This window comes from Mandrillus leucophaeus, unplaced genomic scaffold (assembly GCF_000951045.1).
Source record: "Mandrillus leucophaeus isolate KB7577 unplaced genomic scaffold, Mleu.le_1.0 Scaffold446, whole genome shotgun sequence".
Taxonomy (NCBI): domain Eukaryota; kingdom Metazoa; phylum Chordata; class Mammalia; order Primates; family Cercopithecidae; genus Mandrillus; species Mandrillus leucophaeus.
The window spans coordinates 148,475-159,051 of record NW_012104765.1 but is presented as its reverse complement, the minus strand read 5'-3'; the positions used below and the strand labels follow the sequence as shown (position 1 = coordinate 159,051).

At 51.9% G+C, this 10,577-nt stretch overlaps 1 protein-coding gene across 1 annotated transcript in view; it reads left to right on the top strand.

Moving 5' to 3' along the window:
- The first annotated feature begins 388 nt into the window (after positions 1-388).
- Positions 389-10,577, top strand: part of PIK3CD (phosphatidylinositol-4,5-bisphosphate 3-kinase, catalytic subunit delta) — a 51,116-nt gene continuing 40,927 nt past the window's right edge. Inside the window, exon 1 of the mRNA XM_011994191.1 lies at positions 389-400. The gene's annotated coding sequence lies outside the window, so the exon portion shown is untranslated. The remainder of the gene's footprint in view (positions 401-10,577) is intronic.

Below are 10,577 nucleotides of genomic sequence, written 5' to 3'. Positions count from 1 at the left end.
GTGGTGGGTGCCTGTAATCCCAGCTACTCGGGAGGCTGAGACAGGAGAATTGCTTGAACCGGAGAGGCGGAGACTGCAGTGAGCTAAGATCATGCCACTGCACTCCAGTCTGGGCGACAGAGCAAGGCTCCATCTCAAAAAAGAAAAGAAAATACTAAGCTAGCCGGACACTGTGGTTCATGCCTGTAATCCCAGATCACTTGAACTCAGGAGTTTGAGACTAGCCTGGGCAACATGGCAAAACCCCATCTCTATAAAAAAATACAAAATTTAGCCAGGCATGATGATGCGCATCTGTAGTCCCAGCTACTCCAGAGACTGAGGTGGAGGATCGCTTGAGCCTGGGAGGCAGAGGTTGCAGTGAGCCGGGATTGCACCACTGCACTCCCGCCTGGACGATGTTAAAAAAAAAAAAAAAAAAAAAAGAAAGAAAAAAAAAGAAAGAAATACGAAGCTAATTAGCCTTATGACAACCCTGTTTGGTTAGTACTACTGTGATTCCCACTTTACAAATGGGGAAACTGAGGCACAGAAAGGGGAAGTAACTTACCTAAGTCTTACCCAGCCAGAAAGTGGCAGCGGCTGCTCCTAACCCTGCACCATGCTGCCTCCAAATATGGGCTTTTTCCCAGGAAGAAGTGCTTAGTTGGGGGAGGGGAGTCCGGATCCCAGGGAGGAGGACTCAGAAAGCCTCTGGGAGTCAGGCGGCCATGCGAGAGGGGCTTCCTGGCTCTTTTTCACTTGTCCCCCTACCCCCACCCCCCCGTCACCACCTTCCCAGGACTTATTTGGACTCCCAGGCAGAGTTCCTTGTTTGTTTTTGTTTTGTTTCTTCCTTTTCTTAGAGATAGGGTCTCGCTCTGTCACCCAGGCTAGAGTGCAGTGGTGAGATCATAGTTTATGGCAACCTCGACCTCCTGGGCTCAAGCGATCCTCCTGCCTCGGCCTCCTGAGCAGTTAGGACTAGGACTACCATGTGCACCACCACACCAATCTAATTTTTTTTTTTTTTTTTGAGACGAAGTCTCGCTCATGTCCCCCAGGCTAGAGTGCAGGGGCACGATCTGGGCTCACTGCAACCTCTGCCTCCCGGGTTCAAGTGATTCTCCTGCCTCAGCCTCCCGAGTAGCTGGGATTACAGGGGCCTGCCACCATGCCCGGCTAATTTTTGTATTTTTAGTATACATGGGGTTTCACCACATTGGCCAGGCTGGTCCCGAACTCCTGACCTCATGATCCGCCCACCTCGGCCTTCCAAAGTGCTGGGATTATAGGCGTGAGCCACCGCGCCCGGCCACACCAAGCTAATTTTTGATATTTTTGTAGATATGGGGTCTTGCTATGTTGCCCAGGCTGGTCTCAAACTCGTGGGTTCAAGTGATCCTCCCACCTCAGCCCCCCAAAGTGCATAAGCCACCGTGCCCAGCCTAGTTCCTTGCTCTTGAAGGTCCTTGTGTCTGATGGAGTTGGTGTCTTGGACTCTGATCCTCTACAGTGAGAGTGGGCAGAGGGAAGCAGCTTCTAGTGCCTGGCCCTTCCCCAGTTGGCTAGGGTGGTGCCCCTTCTCCCCAGTGCCAGGGGCAAGCAAGGCCTGGCCTCTGCAGTCTCCATGGCCTCCTTGCCCAACCCCGGGGCCTCTTTTGGGAAGCTGACACCCTCTGGCTCCAGTGCACTGGCCTGGGAGAGACAGTGTGGTACGCTGGTTAAGAGCAGGCTCCAGAATAAACCCAACCCCACTTCCTTCCCCGTCACCTCCTTCAGTTCCGCTTTCCTCATTCATAAATCTGAATGCCTGCCTTCAGGGCTTGTCATGATGTTTAATGAGAAAATGGACATCAGGTGCCTAGTCATGGGGGCTGGCCGCTGTAGCCCTGAAAATGAGCCTGATGAAAGATGAAGAGGCTGTGCTGTGGGACAGAGTCTGAACCGATCCCAGAGGCTCCCAGGGGCAGGAGTGGCCCAGAGACCTGCTCTGAGAATAGAAGCACTGTCACAGGCCCCCTGCCAAGGAGAGAGTGTGACCAGGACAATGACTGGTGGGATGAGGTGTCCAGAGCCCTCTATATCATCCCCAGGATTTCTTCCTCTTTGGCTCAGAGCTTTTAGGGTTGTCTGCAGATCGCATGAGGATAGGTGGAGAAGGACCCCTAAGCCGACAGCCGGGTGGGGAAGGAGGGCCTGAGTGCTGAGTGCCTGGGCAGGTAGCCAGCTGCAGATCTGACCCCAGGAGAATGGGGCGAACTGCCACATAGCTGACACTTGACAGGGGGACTGTCATGAGTGTGTGTGTGTTTTGGGAGGCGGGGTGTTTGTTTGTGATTAAGTTGAGGTCAGGACAGAAGAAGGGAAGTGGAATTTGTAGTTTTAAGAGATATTATGTGGCCATCTTAAGATTGCAGCAGCTGGCCAGGCTCGGTGGCTCATGCCTGTAATCCCAGCACTTTGGGAGGCTGAGGCGGGTGGATCACTTGAGGTCCGGAGTTCAAGACCTGCCTGGTCAACATGGTGAAACCCTGTCTCTACTAAAATACAAAAATTAGCCAGGTGTGGTGGCGTGTGTCTGTAGCCCCAGCTACTTGAGGGGATGAGGCAGGAGGATTGCTTCGTGCCACTGCATTCCAGCCTGAGTGACAAAGTGAGACCCTGTCTAAACCAACAAAAATTACAGCAGAGCCTACATCTGGGAATTATAGGCCATGATCTTCCAGATTATGCATGTGGATGTTTTAAATATATATGCCGTACATTTTATGTGTTTATTCATGCATACTGTATGTTTTTAATCATATGGAATCAATACAAGTTAGTTATTCAAAGTTTGTAAAATATAGATTTGCCAAAGTAAAAAAAAAAAAAAGAAGAATTTGGGCCGGGCATGGTGACTCGTGCCTGTAATCCCAGCACTTTGAGAGATCCAAGGCGGGCAGATCACCTGAGGTCAGGAGTTCAAGACCAGCCCACCCCACATGGTGAAACCCCGTCTGTACTAAAAATATGAAATTAGCTGGGTGTGGTGTAATCCCAGGGGGCTTGGGAGGCCAAGGCAGGAGAATCACTTGTGCCTGGGAGGCAGAGGTTGCAGTGAGCCGAGATCGTGCCATTGTAGTCTAGCCTGTGCAACAAGAGCAAAACTTAATCTTGAAAAAAAAAAAAAAAACAAAAAAAGCAAAAATCCGGCCGGGCACTGTGGCTGTTGCCTGTAATCCTAGTACTTTGGGAGGCCAAGGCAAGAGGATCACTTGAGACCAACCTGGGCAATATAGGGAAACCCTGTGTCTACAAAAAAAAAACACGAAAACTACCCAGGCATAGTGGCACACGCCTCTAGTCCCAGCTGCTCGAGAGGCTGAGGCGGGAGGATCGCTTGAGTCTAAGAGGCTGAGGCTGCAGTGAGCCTATGATGGCATTGGACTCCAGTTTGGGTGACAGAGCCAGACCCTGTCTCCAAAAAAGAAAGAAAGAAAAAAACTCCATCTTCTACCTACCCTAGAGCCACATCACTCAGTGGTTCCTAACCTGTTTCAGATTTTAAATCCCTTTGAAAACCTGCAGAAAAGCATGGACTGTCTCCAGAAAAAGGCTCTTTCATCCACAGACTCTGCTGGTGTGCGGGGAAGGACTGTTTAGGTCCAACCTCTAGCTTCTCTGTCGTATGAGATTCTGACTCTGAAACCAACCTCAAAGGGGCAAATCATTCTGACCCCGTGACACCTCTGTAAGAGACACTTGCCCCGCAACCGATTCAAAGTCTGTCTTGAACCTGTTTCTATTTTCTGTCTTGACCACCTCTTAAAGAAGATATTGTACAAGTTTGCCCCTGCCATTTAAATCCTTTGTCCTAAATTTACTGCCTCTTTTGGAGCTTTCAGCAAGGATCGACTTTCCTGTGTCACTGGGTGACTCTCACTGTAGCATCTGCTCATTTCCGGAAGAGGACCATCCTTTGAGGCATGTGTAAGGCCCCTTTTGTGGAAAGGGCCGTGGCTTAGGCATGTGGGAAAGCAAGCCTGCGAGAACTGGGTGTGAATCTTCTTTCCAGGTGGTCAGGGGAAACTTTTTTATTTTTTCGAGATGGAGTCTCGCTCTGTCACCCAGGCTGGAGTGCAGTGGCACCCAGTGCATGGCTTCGGCCTCAGTTCCCTCATGAAGATGACTATCGTAACTATTTAGTGGGGTTGTTTTGAGGATTTTAGGAGATCTTCAGAGTTCTAGGGATCTCTTGCTGCAAAACAACCTACTCCAAGCTCAGCGGTGTAAAGCAACACTGTGATGCTCACGGTCCCAGGGACCGGGAATTCAGACAGAGCTCAGCAGGATGGCCTGACTGCTCCATGATATCTGGAGTCAGCTGGGAAGACTCTCAAGGGGTTGGTAACAACTTGAACAGGTGGGGTCTGGAATCATCTGGAAGTTTCTTCACTCATGTCTGGTACCTGGGTGGGATGACTCGAAGGTTGGGCTCAGGTGGGACTGTCAACTTGAGTGCCTCCACGTGGTTTCTCTTTCTGGCTTGCCTGAGCTGTGTCACTGCGTGGCAGCGCCAGGGTAGTCAGACTTTTTTTTTTTTGAGACGGAGTCTGGCTCTGTCACCCAGGCTGGAGTGCAGTGGTGCAAGCTCAGCTCACTGCAAGCTCCGCCTCCCGGGTTTATGCCATTCTCCTGCCTCAGCCTCCCGAGTAGCTGGGACTACAGGTGCCCGCCACCTCGCCCGGCTAGTTTTTTGTAGTTTTTAGTAGAGACGGGGTTTCACTGTGTTAGCCAGAATGATCTCGATCTCCTGACCTCGTGATCCACCCGTCTCGGCCTCCCAAAGTGCTGGGATTACAGGCTTGAGCCACCATGCCCGGCCCGGCCGGTAGTCAGACTTCTAACTTAATGCTCAGAATTCCAAGAGCCAGCATTCTACACCAAGGAGGAAGCCGCATGGCTTCTTATGGCCCCACCTCTCAAGTCACTTAGCATCTCTGCTGCCATACTCTCTTGGCAGCGACAAGCCCACTCAGATTTAAGAAGAGGGGACACAGAGGCCATCTCTCAATGGGAGGATTCCCCACAACCACGAGCCACACATGCTTTTTGGCTGACACTTGAAAGAATGAGCAATGCGGGCCGGGCGCAGTGGCTCACACCTGTAATCCCAGCACTTTGGGAGGCCAAGGAGGGTGGATCACTTGGGGTCAGAAGTTCGAGACCAGCCTGGCCAACATGATGAAACCCAGTCTGTACTGAAAATACAAAAATTAGCCAGGCATGGTGGCGGGCCCCTGTAATCCCAGCTACTTGGCAGGCTGAGAGAGGAGAATCGCTTGAAACCAAGAGGCTGAGGTTGCAGTGAGCTGAGGTGGTGCCACTGCACTCCAGCCTGGGCGACAGAGACTCTGTCTCAAAAAAAAATAAAATAAAGAGCAATGCAGCCAGGTGCGATGGCTCACATCTGTAATCCCAACACTTTGTGAGGCCGAGGCAGGCAGATCCCTTGAGCCTAGGAGTTTGAGACCAGCCTGGACAACACAGCAAGACCTCATCGCTACAAAAATTAAAAATTAGTTGGGCATGGTGGCACACAGCTACTTGGGAGGCTGAGGTGGGAGGACCACCCAAGTCCCTGGGGTTGAGTACCTGTGATTGCGTCTCTGCACTCCAGCCTAGGCCACAGTGTGAGACGCTGTCTCAAAAAAAAAAAAAAAAAGGAAAAGAAAAAAGAATGAGCAATGCAAACCTGCAAACCTAAGCTTTTTTTTTTTTTTTTTTTCCCCCTCTCTGCTTATATCCTCAACCCCTCAACTCCTGCCCCAGGTCACAAACTCAGGAAGCCTCAATTAAGACAGACTTTTAGTCTAAGGTCGGAGAATTGAGGAAGGAAAGAAGGAAGTGCCAGATGCTAATTAACTTTGCTTTTTAACTACAGATGAGCCACTTTTTGAGTTACCCGGGGGTGAGACTCTCAAAGATAAATGAAAATATGTAAGGATGGCAGGAGAGCAGGGGCCTCTTGTAATTAGGTCCCTCATTCTTGTGCTTTGAGAATAAAAATATCAAGGGTGGAATATGAGTAAATATGGAAACTCTCCTTTGAGGATTGTTTTTTGGAGCCCTCCTGTTTATTCTAATTGAATGAAAAACAAACATGTAACTGGTTTTTTTTTTTTTTTTGGTGTTGTCTTTAGTTGTTTTTACTAAAAAATTTATACTTAATTTTTTTTGTTTGTTTTTCTGAGATGGAGTCTCTCTCAGTTGCCCAGGCTGGAGTGCAGTGGCTTTATCTGGGCTCACTGAAACCTCCGCCTCCCAGGTTCAAGCGATTCTCGTGCCTCAGCCTTCTGAGTAGCTGGGATCACAGGCATGCACCACCACACCTGGCTAATTCTTGTATTTTTAGTAGAGATGTGGTTTCACCATGTTGGCCAGGCCAGTCTCGAACTCCTGACTTCAGGTGATCCACCCTCCTCAGCCTCCCAAACTGCCGGGATTACAGGTGTAAGCCACTGCGCCCAGCGGTTATACTTAAAATTTTTTTAAAGAGATGAGTATCTCACTATGTTGTCCAGGCTAGAGTGCAGTGACTATTCACGGGTGCTATCAATAACGCGCTGCAGCCTCAGACTCAAGCAATCCTCCTGCCTCAGCCTGTGAGTAGCTGTAGCTACATGTGCCGTCAGTGGTGCCTGGCTTTGCATCTTACTTTTTTCTGACTTTAGCTTTCCTGGTCTTGTCCCCATTCAGCAGTGGTGTCTTACCTGACCACACCTAGAAATGCTGAATGCCAATTTGAGTTAGAAAGAGAATAGCGGAGGCTGGGCGCGGTGGCTCATGCCTGTAATCCCAGCACTTTGGGAGGCCGAGGCAGGCGGATCACGAGGTCAGGAGATCGAGACCATCCTGGCTAACACGGTGAAACTCCGTCTCTACTAAAAATACAAAAACAAAATTAGCTGGGCGTGCTGGCGGGTGCCTGTAGTCCCAGCTACTTGGAAGCCTGAGGCAGGAGAATGGCATGAACCTGGGAGGCGGAGCTTGCAGTGAGCAAAGATAGCGCCATTGCACTCCAGCCTGGGCAACAGAGCAAGACTCTGTCTCAAAAAAAAAAAAAAAAGAATAGCAGAATTCCAGCAAGGTTGGAGGCTGGGATATTGGTGAGCGTTTGGGAGAAGTTGAGATTTCATCACAGCAAAAGTGATGAAATCACACATCACAAAGTGTCAGGTCTTCTAGGGCTCCTTGAAGGGAACAAGGGCTCCAGTGAGTGGGAGCAGAGGCTCATTTGGTTTCCTGCCTTCTGTTTGGGGATTTAACAAGAGGATTGGCCCCTTTAGTAGCAAGTAGAAGGGCAGGAATCTAATTTCTCTATTCTGATTTTTTTTTTTTTTTTTTAAAGCCAAGGTCTTGCTCTGTCACCTAGGCTGGAGTGCAGTGGCTCCATCATAGCTCACTGCAGACTCCTGGGCCAAGCAATCCTTCTCCCTCAGCCTCCTAACTAGCTAGGACTACAGGCAAATGCCACCATGCCAGGCTAATTTTTTTTTTTTTTTTTTTCCAGTAGAGACGAGGTCTCGCTGTTTTACCCAGGTTGTTCTTAAACTGGCCTGAAATGATCCTCCCACCTCGGCCTCCCAAAGTGCTGAGATTACAGGAGTGAGCCACCATGCCCACCTTAATTTACTCTGATTTTTCTTTTCTTTTTAAAATAGAGACGGGGTCTCACTATGTGGCGCAGGCTGGTGTTGAACTCCTGGGCTCAAGTGATCCTCCTGCCCTGGTCTCCCAAAGTGCTGGGACTACAGGCGTAAGCCACTGTTCCAGGTCTACTCTAATATTTAACAGTGGTCAAATTCATTTATTTATCCACTGAATTATTTATACTCTCAATTTCAGAAAGGATTTAAGGTACCTGAGCTGTGAACAAAGAATCAGAGACTGGTTTTTCCTCCATCTCTGCCACTAACTAGTTGTGCGACCTGGGGCAAGTCACTTGGTCTCCCTTGTGTCTGTTATCCATGTGTGACAGCCAGTACTTAATATGAGCGCCAGGCACTGTTCTAGAGATTTTCCATGCATCTGTATTCACTCTTTTAATTCTTCTCCAAACAATTTATTATGGTCTCTATCTTTTTGGAATTTGTCAGGGCAGTTCCAGTTCATCATGGCAATACAGGAAAGTGACTTTTGGGGGCTTTTGCCATTTCAAAGACTCTTGGATTTTTCTCTGGGCTTCAGAGACACCCGTGCCTGACATTCCCAATTTGAACCCCCAGCGAATCATTGGGTTCCATTGCTGATGGGGACCTTGTGTTTGAGCTTGACTTTCACTCCATCCATGCTGAAGATAAAGGGAAGTCTTCACGCCAGGGGACGATTGCAGGACGGGGCCGCTGGGGAGGAGGGCTCCCACACGTGGCGAATAGGGGTGGAGGAACCTCTGAAGCGCGTTTGCCCTTTGGAAAATCTCTTTGGCGTCCTAGCCCCGGGATCATTGTACTTACTAGGTTTGGGGCTCTGCACCCAGAACTCCTCCCAGCCTCTGTCTGCCCGTCCAAGGTCCGGCGTGACTTCCGGTGGCTGATGGCTCATCTTGGGGAAATCCCCCGCCCTGGGGGGTCCGGGGTGGCCTGCAGGGGGCCTGACTCACCCGCCAGTTGGCTCAGGGGTTCCCAGCTGCCCTCGGATGTCTGCTGCACCGCTCCTCTCCCGCAGGCGGAGGACGGGAGGAGGGAGGGAGAGGTGGGAGAGCGTGGGGGGCGGGGCCGGGGGCGGTCTCCAACCCCCGGCCCGGGCTCCGCCCTGTCCCGGGATCTGCGAAAGCGCAGCAAGGGTGCGGGCAGGTGAGTGCCCGCCTGGTGCAGGGTGTGAAGAGCGAGAGCGCGTGTATGAGCACGAGCGTCAGTGGTCTCTGTGTGTCCGTTTACATGATTGCGCCTGTGTCTGTGTGTGAGCATCTGCATGCAAGCTTGTCTTTTTGAGTGAATGTCTGTGTGTGACTTCTAGGGACGGCCAGGGAAGAGGGGTGTCCCCTCCCACCCTGGCCCCCCCTCTTCTCTCTCCTCCTTGGGGTGCTCTGGGCATCCGGGACCCCTGGCAGGGCTGCCGGGTGTTGGGAGGACGCAGAGGCCGCCGAGGGCGGAGGGAAGCGTCAGGCCTGGGCTGCGTGCGCCCTGACTGGGGAGTTCCGGGTCCCAGCCGCCTGGTCCTTTCATTCCGGGCTTCTTCGAGATTCTCGGGGGGCTTCCGGCCGGCCGTGTTTTCTCCTTGCCGTCTTCGCAGGCACGAGGAAGACTCCTGGGGCTCATCTGCCTGGGATGGGCGGGCCCTGCCTTGACCTCACGTGCAGCAATTAGGACCACCGAGGAGTGTTCTTCAAACCACTTTCTCCCACTCCGCGGGACATGCCAGGGTCGATTCTGGTGCTCGCACTCCGCTTCCTCCTCTGCGTTCCCCATGGCAAAGGTTTAAGTCTTGGGCTGTGGACCCAAAAGAATATTCTAAGGGGAGATGGGCCCTTGCAGAGCAAGAAGGGTATAGGTTCAGCACCAAACCAAACTGGTGCCAGGGCTAGCTCGGCCCAAGAGGCTGTGCAGACTGTGTCTGTGTGAGTGCATGAGGGTAAGAGTCCCTGCGCGCTGAGCTTCGGCTTCCCCACTCACAGCCAAGGGAGAACAACATCTACCTTACAGTGTAGATGCCTGGATAAAAACTGGAGCGCCTGGTCGAGCACTTTGAGAGGCTGACACGGTAGGATGGCTTGAGCCCAGGAGTTTGAGACCAGCGTAGGCAACATGGTTAGACCCCCACCTCTACAAAAAAATTTTTTAAATTAGCTAGGTGAGGTGGTGCGCACTTGTGGCCCCAGCTACATGGGAGGCTGGGGTGGGAGGATCGATTGAGCCAGAGAGGTAGAGACTGTAGTGAGCTATGATCGCACCACTGCACCACAGCCAGGGCAACAGAGCAAGACCCTGTCTCAAAAACAAAAACACTGGAGCGCCCAGAGGTTTTTTTTAAGTGCGGGGCAAGGGTTGTCTCGGCGTTGCTACTGCACGCACACCGCCTGTTGTAATGGGTAGATGCATTAGTGAAAGTCCTGGGTACACTCATTTATTTTCTAAATCTCACATATAAGGGAACGCCCGATGGAAAGGCCCATCAGCTGGGGAACAGCCATCAGGCTGGATTTGAGCCCAGAGTCCGGGCTGGCCAATTACTCGGGTGAGCCTGGCTCCGGTTCTGTGACCTGGGTCCAGTACCCCGCCCTTTCTGCGGATGCCTTGCAAAGCGGGGAGCGGAAAGCAGTTTGGTGGACGACCAGCCCTCCCTTGCTTTGCAGGTGGCGCTTTCTATTTATTGGTTGTAAGGCGAGACCTAGGCCAGAGCCAGCGCGCCGTCGGGGTCCCGCGGCTGCTCTGGGGATCAGGGCGCAAACCCCAAGGGCCCCGCCTGGCAGCGTCGTGGGCCTCCGGGAGAGAACAGCGGGGTTCGGGGAGGATTTGCAGCGTCCACTCCGCTCTCCGCCTCCCGTGTGCGCTCCGGCGCTTCTCCCGGCTGGGGGTGTGAGAATTTGCCGACGGTGCCCGCGCCGCGGCCGG